This window comes from Equus przewalskii, chromosome 3, assembly GCF_037783145.1.
Source record: "Equus przewalskii isolate Varuska chromosome 3, EquPr2, whole genome shotgun sequence".
NCBI lineage: Eukaryota > Metazoa > Chordata > Mammalia > Perissodactyla > Equidae > Equus > Equus przewalskii.
The window spans coordinates 8452087-8462154 of NC_091833.1; the positions used below are offsets into that span (position 1 = coordinate 8452087).

General features: G+C 39.6%; 1 long non-coding RNA gene across 1 annotated transcript; it reads right to left on the bottom strand.

Moving 5' to 3' along the window:
* Nucleotides 1-1458: 1458 nt before the first annotated feature.
* On the bottom strand, nt 1459-8957 carry LOC139082452 (uncharacterized). The gene is made up of 3 exons (XR_011538461.1): nt 5970-8957; nt 4304-4495; nt 1459-3532 (listed from the first exon to the last, which is right to left on the bottom strand). It is a non-coding gene; the product is annotated as an uncharacterized lncRNA (long non-coding RNA).
* Nucleotides 8958-10068: the final 1111 nt, after the last annotated feature.

A 10068-nucleotide genomic window follows, 5' to 3' on the forward strand; every position in this document is an offset into this window, starting at 1 on the left:
GAGAAATATATGAGGACATTTATTATAGTACTATTTGTAATACCAAAGTAAGTGGAAACAACCTTAGTGTCTTCTGTAAGGGAACGGATAAATAACTGGTGTAGTTATACAATAGATTCTGTACATCAGTTCAAATCATGAACTATATCTCTGTGGATGATAAATCACAAAAATCTAATGCTGAACGGGAAAAAAATTGCAAAGTACTTATATGGCATGATACCATTAAATTAAGATTTCAAACACAAAACCAGGGAATATATTATTTATGATAGTCACATAATTTTTTTTTTGAGGAAGATTAGCCCTGAGCTAACTGCTGCCAATCCTCCTCTTTTCGCCGAGGAAGACCGGCCCTGAGCCAACATCCATGCCCGTCTTCCTCCACACTATATGTGGGACGCCTACCACAGCATGGCGTGCCAAGTGGTGCCATGTCCACACCCGGGATCCCAACCGGTGAACCCCCAGCCGCAGAAGTGGGATGTGCGCACCCAACTGCTGCGCCACGAGCCGGCCCGTCACATAATTTTTTTAAAACACAAAAACATTGAGTGCATCCCACATACCAATTTCAGGTGGTTACTTCTAAGAGAGAAGGGAAGAAAATGGCTTAGGGGTATCCTTTGATATTTTATAGAAAAATGTGACAGCATTTTAATATTCATTAAATGTGGGGGATGGGTTTGTTGATTTTTGTTATATTCTCTATACTTTTCTTCATATTTAAAAAAATCATAGTTAAAATCCATGTTTTTTTTTAAGTTAACTTTCACTTGATAAGATGGGTTTATAAAACATCCAGTAACACTGCTGTGTTTCATTTCCAGGGACTCATTGTCAGATAGCTCAGCGGCCATCAAAGGTAAAATGCTATATCAAGCACCTCAGTAAACACATGTTTTTAAGTTCAGTTTGTATCCAACTTGATCCCTGGAACTTCTGGCAGTCAATAATTTACGGAGGACAAAATATATCAATTCCAAATGAAAGCTAAGGAGTAACACACATGCAGGACTGGCTGGCATACTACATGAGATCTAATGTTCCTTAAATAAGGAATCTGGGTAAATCTTTTTGTAAAATAAATACTTATTCTTGAATCTATTTGTAAGTTTCCATTTTCAAATGTTCTATTTTCCTGAAATATTACACACATAAAAATTTAAATTTGAGAACTCAGCTTTCTGGCATTGTAAACTTCCCATATCAATGAAGCAGTAACTCAAGCACACTTTGGGGAAAGTCAAAACATGAGACAAATCTATCTATCCACCTATTTACTTACCTGTCTGTGATTTTTCCCCTCATCCATCCATCCATCAGATGCTCAGATGGAGGCCTTGCACATGCTCATTCTGAACTGTCCCAGGATTTAGCATTCAAGTGAAAATCCATGAGTCTTAATTTATCAATACTACATTGACAGGTAATGAGTAAACATTTATAAGAACTGCATATGTTTCTAAGATTTTATTTACTTAATCTAACAAAATCAGCTTAGAATATCTACATATAACGTTAAATGCATTACCCATGTGAACTTAATAGACTGCCCAAAAGTACTTTTACTAATCTTATGTGTATCAAAAATTTATGTATTATTAATATTAACTACCAATAAAATATTTAAAATTTTTGAAGAAATGCAAAAATTGCTAAAGTGTAAAGACCTCTGAGAAATTGTAAGAAAAAATGCTAATGAGACAGTAGAGAAGAGTTCTCAAAGAGCAGGGGATTGAAATGAAGCTCTAGGAAAAAAGAAGGCAGAGAAAGTTGAAGAAAGAGAACTTCTGAAATGACAAGAGCGCAGCACTGTAGCAGGGATCATGAAGAGGAGTACCAGATACAAATCCTTAACTGGCTGTAAACAACAAGGACAAGAGTAACATAAAAGATGAGAGTACTACTCTACACTCACATCCATCTTCCTCTCCCCATTTTTCCATCATAAATATATGCCGTGTTTTCTTTTTTAATCAAAGCAATAGTCAGAGCTTACATTAATTGGACATTTAAATATTGTTCACTGCTGAATTAAGTGGCTGACTATGATTACCTGTCCTTCTTGGTGCAACTTTTTTTTTTCTGGAATCAGTAACTGTTCCTCCTTAGAATTTGGTGAGATTCTTTTTTTCATCTTGTTCTAGAAGCTAGATCTGCCCAGGCCCTTTAACAGCAACTCAGTTCAACTTTCCATACAGTAAAAGCAACTCGATGATCCTTTTTCCCTGGAGCCCTCCATCCTCTCTTCCAGTCTGGACCTAATGCACAGCTGTTATCCTGGGATTTTCCTTCAGCACCATCCTGAGAATTCCCTACATATTTTCCTGCTTCCTGAATCCCACACTTCCTCTTTCTTGGTTTAGTCCCTCATATTGGTGGAGCACACCCTCCTGTAGCTTCCTGAGGAAAGATAACCGGATATGGAAGGAAGCTGAAGGATCTTCCCACTCAAAATGCACATTTTAACAATCTCTGTTTTCAGTCCAGTCCCTCACTACCTGCCCTTCTTCCTCAGTTTTTAAATTCTGGCTTTCATGATAGATTCTTAAACAAAAATTATTTTGGAGAAAGTAACTCTTAAAGCTAAAGCTTGATTGCATTTGCAAGAGCCAGGATTTGTTGTAGGATAAAAGGATTTATAGGCCCAAAACCTGGAGTATTCAGAGCAAAGCGTCTTTAACATACGTCACAGAGGAGGAAGGATATAGTTTATGATGTAATGGCATTTCTCAGGACACGGGGTAGAAGGAAAAGTTCTTTCTGGGCCGGGGAAAAGCATCTAGGGGAAAAAAAGGGAAGAAAGTGGAGATTCAGTGAAAGCCTACTTGCTGCACTCATCAACCCCGAGGGGTGATGGTGACTCGCAGACAGACCGTAGGAAACGTGGGCAGCCACGCTCATACCTCACTTCTCAGAGCACAGCCCAGAAAGCTGCAATGTGAGCAGAGGGGCAAAGCAAAACGTGGTGAGAGGACGACCTTAATTTAAAACTGATTTCACCCATATCAAGTTAGAGAGACGAGGAAACACAGTGATACGCCTTGGTTTCTATTTCTCCTACAAGTAACCTTGGGATACAGAAGGAATGGTAGAGTTATAAGCAATGTATTTCATGGTGGTGTGGTTAGGCAGCGCCAGAGCACGGAGGTGCGCCTCATCTGTCACTCAGCATTCTGAAGGCCTGGTGAGTTTTTTCAGGTTAATGACACGTTGCTGACGTGGCTGATGATGCGGAATCCAAGCATGATTGAGGACTGTCCACAAAGGGCCGTTTTCCCAGGCAGATGATCCCATTTTACTCTATCTAGCTGAAGTGAAAACTGAGTTATTCTAGAACACAGTGAGCCAAGAGCAGGACTTAGGTTAACAAACTTTTGGCATCCTCCTCAATAAGTCAGACAGCCTTTCTCTTTCTCCAGAGCCCATGTGAAAGGTCTGAAACTCTGAGTGCAGCGATCAATGATCATCTGGTAGCAGAAAGAACACCTTGATTGGAGCTTGCAAGAGTGGCTTCCACTGTTGTGCACTGTTGGTGAGAATGTAAACTGGTACAGCCATTATGGAAAACAGTATGGAAATTCCTCAAAAACCTAAAAAGAGAACTACCGTCTGATTCAGCAATCCCACTTCTGGGTATTTATCCAAAGGAAATGAAATCACCATCTCGAAGAGATAGCTGCATTCCCATGTTCATTGCAGCATTATTCAAGATAACCAAGATACGGAAATAATCTGGGAAACATTAACAGATGAACAGATAAAGAAGATGTGAGATACACACACACATACACACACACACACTGGAATATTATTCAGCCTTAAAAAAAAAGGTACTCCTGCCATTTGCAACAACATGGATGAACCTGCAGGACCTTATGCTGAGTGAAATAAGCCAAATACAGAAAGACAAATACCACATGATCACACTTATATGTGGAATATAAAATAGGCGTAATCATAGAAGCAGGGAACAGAATGGTGGTTGCCAGGGGCTGAGGGGAGGAGGAAATGGGGAGATGTTGGTCAAAGGGTACAAAGTTTCAGTTATGCAAGATGAGTGAGTCCTAGAGATCTACTGTACAGCACAGTGACTATAGTTAACAATACTGTATTGTATACTTGAAATTTGCTAAGAGGGTAAATCTTAAGTGTTCTCACCACACACAAACAAGATGCTAACCATGGAAAGTGACGGATATGTTAATCAGCTTGATCGTGGTGATCACTTCACAATGCACATGTATATCAAACTACCACACTGTCCACCTTAAACATATGCAATATTTATCAATTATACCTCAATGAAGCTGAAAAAAAGAGTGGGTTCTAATCCGTTCTCTCAGTCACTGGTTCTGTGACCTTGAACCAGTCACATCTCGTCCCTCAGCTTCATTTAGCTCATCCGTAATTGAAGGGGTTGAACTGTGCCTTTGTCCTGTGGGTCATCTGAGTGCTTCAGCAGGAAAAGCAGCTGAATATTTTTAGGTGGCTGAAATGAATAAAAGTTAGATTTCAACCACACTGTTATTATTAAATGGCTAGCTAATCAGACCTCTGTTTCATCCCAAATTAATCTATAACGATTTAAATTGTAACTTACAATTTTTGAAGCGCTTGCTTCTATATTTTCCCCTTTTCTCCCTTCCACCCATTTGAGGCAAGTAGGCAGGCGTTATATCTCCATTATTTTCCTCCTCAGGGGAATGTACAGCTCTCACCCCAGGATCCCTATAGTCTAGAGCAGCAAGCCCCACATCAAGATCTCTAGAGGGCACCTATTAACAAATTCTTTTTCCTGAGCCCTATTCTAGACCTACTAAATCAGAATCTCTGAGACTGATGCCCTGGGGTTTGTTTGCATTTCTGACAAAACACCTCTAGGTGATTTTTACACACCCTAAATTTGAGAATCTCTAGTTTAGAGAGAAACATTTGAGGCCCTGTTATGCGTCAGGCACTATACCAGCTGCCTTATATGGATCCTTTCACTCAATCCTCATAACAACTCAGTGAAGGAGATCTTGTTTTTAAATAAAATCTTTATTTTGGAATAATTTTAGATTTATGGAAAAGTTGCAAAGACAGCAGTGATAGCCTATCCCTCACTCAGTTTCATTGGCCCCTGTTGTTACTATTTATATTACGGTGGTTAGTTTGTCAGAATTAAGAAACCAACGGTGGTAAATTAGTGTGAACTAAACCTAAATTGTATTCAGTTTTCACTATTTTTTTCATTAATGTCTTTTTTCTGATCTAGGATCTAGTCCAGAATATACATGGCATTCAGTTGTCCTGTCCTCTTAGTTTCCTCTGGTCTGTGACAGTTTCTCAGTCTGTCTTTGTTTTTCATTACCTTGACAGTCTTGAGGAGTGCTAGTCAGATATTTTGTAGAATGTTCCTCAAATTGGGTTTGTCTGATGTTCTTCTCATGATTAGACCAGGGTTAGGGTTTTTGGAAAGGATACCACACAGGCAAGTGTCTTTCTCATCACATGACATCAGGGGGCATCCGATATCTGTATGACATCGCTTGGTGATGTTAATAAAGCGTATGTTTGTAATCCCAATTAAAACAATTAGGAAATAAAAGTATATCAAACCCAGCATTCCACAACTGCTAAGTGGTGGAATCAGGGTAAAGATTCATTTCTTTTCTCTGCCCTTTTGATTGCAAGTGACCATCCCATCTTTATCCTCCCCCCATAAAACTCTCCATTCCAGCTTGACTTGCCATTCCTCTGTGTTGTTTCATGCTCTACTCAACCTCCAAGGTTTCTAAGTCCTTCGGCATTCAGCTCAAATCCAATCTGTTTCTTGAAACTCTCCATGACCCCCAACGTGCTCTTCTCTGATGAAATTCTGAAATGCTTACTGTCTGCTCCTCTAATTTCCCACTTTGCATATATTTTCTTAACCTCTGTCTTTCCAAGCTAAAATGGAAGGATAATGGAGAGAGACCCACCTGCATGTGAATCCATTTGTTCTTGAACTGAATGACCTCGGTGTCTTATCAGAGGGTACTCTTCAATCCACCACACAGTAGTCAGACGAATGCTTCTAAACTGCAAACCTAATTATACCATTACCTTGCTTGAAACTTTTCAATGCCTCCCCAGTACGTACAAAATAAAGTGCAAATGTCTGATCCTAACATACAAGGCCCTTCATGATCTGACCCTTGTCTAGTATTTCACCTTATCTCTAGCCGTCATCACACTCTCCACTCCACAATATCCTGCATTTCAGACGTGAGGAACTATTGTCCATTTCTAAGTGCCCTGTGACCTTTCTGAGCCCTATGATTTGCATCTGCTCTGTTATCAGTGAGGATGCCATTGCAGAAGACTTCAATCCAAACCTGCTGATGGAACAAAGACAATTATAACACCAGGTAACATGAATTGAAAAGCAGGCACAGTTGTCCATGAACTCAACGATGTCATTGAAGACACTGGTTTTTATTTCTTTGCTTTACCATCCTCAGAAAATTTTATTTGCCCTCAGATTGGCTCCCTTCATGGTCACAAGACGGCCGTGGTAGTTCTAAACATCCCTTCCAAGTACAGCAATACCTAGAGACAAAAAAAGATGGCTATCTCTTCCAGTGTCTCCCTCTTAAGGGCAAGAAACATTTCCTAAGTCACCCAGCAGATTTCCTTTTATATGGCCTTGGCCAGAACTCGTTCAAATGCCCACCCCTAAGCTAATCAAACTAGAGGGATGGACTCACCATAATCGGCTTAAACCACTCAGTACTTACTCCTGAAGGTAGGGATACGGTCACTCTCCCTCAGATCAAGTAGGAAAAGGAACACCTGAGCAAAATCTTGGCTTTCTCCAGAAAGACAAAAGGTAATGGCTGTTGAGCGAGAAGCCAGCAGTATCTGCCACGCTGTTACTGTTGCCTTATCTTCCTTGTCTACTAACGGACTCTTTCTTATCTTTTAAGACTCAACTCAAACATGTCCTCTTCCAGGAAGTCTTCTCTGATATCCACATAGAACAGAAGGCTTCATACTCTGAACTCCCATATTGCTGAGTTCATTCCTCTGCTATAGCAGCAATTACATAGCTACAATTCTGCTACCTTCAGACAAAGTGAAACCTTGGGAGAAAGACACCATGTTCTATTAGCCTTTTAGTTCAACTTTGTCGAAAGAAAGAGAAGGAAACAGGAAGGAAGGCAGGAGGGAGGGAAAAGAGGGAGGAAAGAATTTAACTTCTCTGAGTCTCGGGCTGTTCATCTGTAAAATAGGGATGATTATAATTCCTAATATTTGTTTGAAAGATTAAATGGGATAACATATGGAAAGCACCCAACACAGTTCCTAACACATAGCTTCCTGTATATTTTTGGAGAACATGTACTCATCTTGTATTTTTAAATGCCATCCTCCCACCCTTCACACACATTTCCTAGCACAATGCTTTGTACAAGTATAGTTGCTCAATAAGCATGTTGATAGTTGATTTCAAACCCCCCCCCCCCAAAATACAGATTACTGTACAAATTAAACAACGAGCTCAGTTTGCACGTCCTGATGTCCTTTATTAGGCTGGCTAAGAGAATTTTTAATAACATTTCCTAAATTCTCCATTAACAGAGCTCTTAATTGAGGGTTTCCTACAACCATCCAGAACATTAGATCTACACTCTCCACTTAGGCGACCTTTCACTAAGGTACTCTTGCTTTTCCACTCCACTCTCTTCAGGATTCTGGGCTTCATTTCAGCTCTGTCCTGAGGTATGCCTTCCTCCCCTTCCTAACACTTCTTTGTTGCTAAAAATAGTTGATGTCCTTCAAAACAAAAACACTGGGCAAATCAGTTAGCTTTTACAGCTACAGCTTTATACTGGTCTCTGTGAGGTTGGGGCATGGACGGATTAAATAAAGGAAGAAGCTCACCACAATCTTCTTCTTTCCATGTACCTCTGCATTCCTCAAAGGAGTTTACAAAACTTATGTAAAAATAGCAGTACCATACTCATCAAAAATTCACAAGCTAAAGGATGCTAAGTGAGACTTTGCAGAATGCTAAAGAGGAAAACAGCCAGCTTAGAAGATCACCAGAAAGCATTCTGAGGAAGCACTTGCTTAAAGGCCCCCTACGTCCAACCTAAAAAACTGGGACTGGAGATGTTGGTGATCACAATTTAACAAACACACTTCTCCAAGGAAAACTGGAGCATGTAATATAGCCAGTTTCCTTTAGACTATAATGGATATCTTTAGGACTTCTCTCACCTACACTATCACTTGGTATGATACTATCAGCTTGAGTTCTGTCTCTATTCAGATACTTATACACCCTGTGAAGTTTCATGACATTAACCCTGAAAGAGGCATCAGTATATTACCTAAAATATTTTTCTCATCCATTGGATATTCGACTGCTTTGAAATGCTCTATTTCCTATTTCCCTGCAAGTGAAAGTTTTCTATTAGATAAGTATTTAATCCTCCTTACATTTGGTATATGTGTGAAGTAATGCATTCATGTGGATGGATCCACATCTCCACAGGTATCAAGGCACGAGCATGTTGTTGCATACATTTATATACTCATGCACAAACCTGTATATGTTCATACTTGAAAATGAATATGTTTTTACTACTTTGCATTTCTGCAACTCATCTCTGGAGTTGCATTGTCCTAATTTCTTTGAATGAAAGTAGCAAAATTGCAGCACAAACCAAAATTGCTCAGAGGCCTAAATTTAAAGGTAACTAGCCCAATTTAGCACTCAATTAAATCCTAGTCTGTTTAACCTATTAGCAACTGTGTCAACCTGCTTGTCAACTCCTATCTTCTGATACTTCTATCCTCAACTCAAAAATCATTCTACCCTCTCTTTATTTCTAGAGTTCATGCCAAGCTCCCTGCCTGTTATTCGGTATTTCACATATCCTCAGGGCCATGGTTCTCATGGATTAATTTGTAGGCCTCTGGTTATCCATCAAAAAGATTCTTTAGGTGTATAAATAGTCCAAAGACTGAGTCACACAAAAACGGAAATGAGAGGGTACATGTACGTGAAGAATTAGAAGTATTCTCTAGTGAAGACTGATATTATCATAGAATCATAGAGCAAAGAGAGTAGATCAACATCCCTACATTATTATCACTGAAGGGTTATCCAGCTGTTAATTTAACATCTCCAGTGTTGTAGAACTGAGAGCCATCCCCAAGCATGACTTCTAATCATGACAACACTGTCTCATACATCAAGGTCATATCTGTTTTTCTATAGTTTCTACCATTCAAGTAGTCATCAAAAGCCCATTAGAGTGGTTAACCTACAGAGGTCAACCACGAGCCACTTACCCCTTTGAGAATCTAATGAAAATGATGGACCTTCTTCACAGAAAACTGTACATGCAAAAATAATGTTTTACAGTTTCAGGGAGTACACAAGTGCTGCGAAACGCATCCATCGTGGACTCCTTGGTAAAGAATTCCTCACTACTCTTTTGTACTGAATAGAGTAATGGAAAAGTAAGCCATGGATTCCTCCTTCAAGGAGCTTACCTTCTAATAGCAAATGCTTGTGACACATTCAATAGCAGTAAGGCAGGATATTGTAAAGTACAAGTTATATATGGGGGAGACAGAAAATTCCACTCTTGCCTATATAGGGCCACCAAGCACTCACATTCCATAAGGGAAATAAAGGTCCTTTGCCGTGTTTTCAGAAGCATCGCCTGATGGCACCGCACCAGGAGAGCAGAGGAGGGTGCTGGTCATGGTGTAGTACATGGTACTCAGTAAATGTTTGCTGAATAAGTAAATGATCCAAGAATAAAACACTCCTTGCCCTTCCAGAGACGAAAGTTGAAAAGAATAATAAAAATATTTCATTAGCCTCCAAGCTTCCTTAGAATAGCATTTTTGTCCACTTCACCTTTAATCCAAAAATGTCAAAGCATTTCTAAACCCAAAACAAACCTCTATGAGGCACGTTTTAGATGAGTTAAGAAAGGTTAAAAAGCTGTGTCCAAGGTCAGAGGAGCCAAACTACAGAATAGAATCCAGAAGGTTCTCCAACCAAATCTCAGGAGA